Raw genomic sequence first — 538 nt, 5'->3', positions numbered from 1 at the left:
AAAGAATATGTGTTATGGAGATGTTTCACAAAATTAACAAATGTTTCTTTTCTGGATTTTGTGATGTTTGTGTTATTTGTCAGCTTTTTTTTTCTTTGTAATTTGTTTTAAATTTTATTTAATTTATTTTTGTCAGCCTTTTTAAATTACAAATTATAACTTGTAGTTGCATGATTTCTCACACAATTTGTGTTGTGATTTCTTATCCTGAATAAATATACTCTTTCATACCTACTTTTGTTTTTGTAATTTTCTTATTCTTTATTATTCATGTAAACTTGAGGCACCGCAAACTTGGATCCCCTGTTTATAGCCATCTAATGTTATAAAAAATGTAACTTTAACCTGCACAAATTGTTCCTGTAAGCACTCACTAAAAATGAGGAAAACATATCTAAAGGTATTTTAAGTAAAGCAGCTTTTTAGAGGTCAAAGCAGAACTAGACACGCATTCCAGGGGCCAGCTGGTCTTAAGGGCTAACCAGCCCTCTTATCTTCAGGACACCTGGCAGAGCCCAAGTGATTAAAAAAATTTGAA

Source organism: Galeopterus variegatus, unplaced genomic scaffold, assembly GCF_000696425.1.
Source record: "Galeopterus variegatus unplaced genomic scaffold, G_variegatus-3.0.2 Scaffold24323, whole genome shotgun sequence".
Classification (NCBI taxonomy): Eukaryota; Metazoa; Chordata; class Mammalia; order Dermoptera; family Cynocephalidae; genus Galeopterus; species Galeopterus variegatus.
This window is presented reverse-complemented; position numbering follows the sequence as displayed.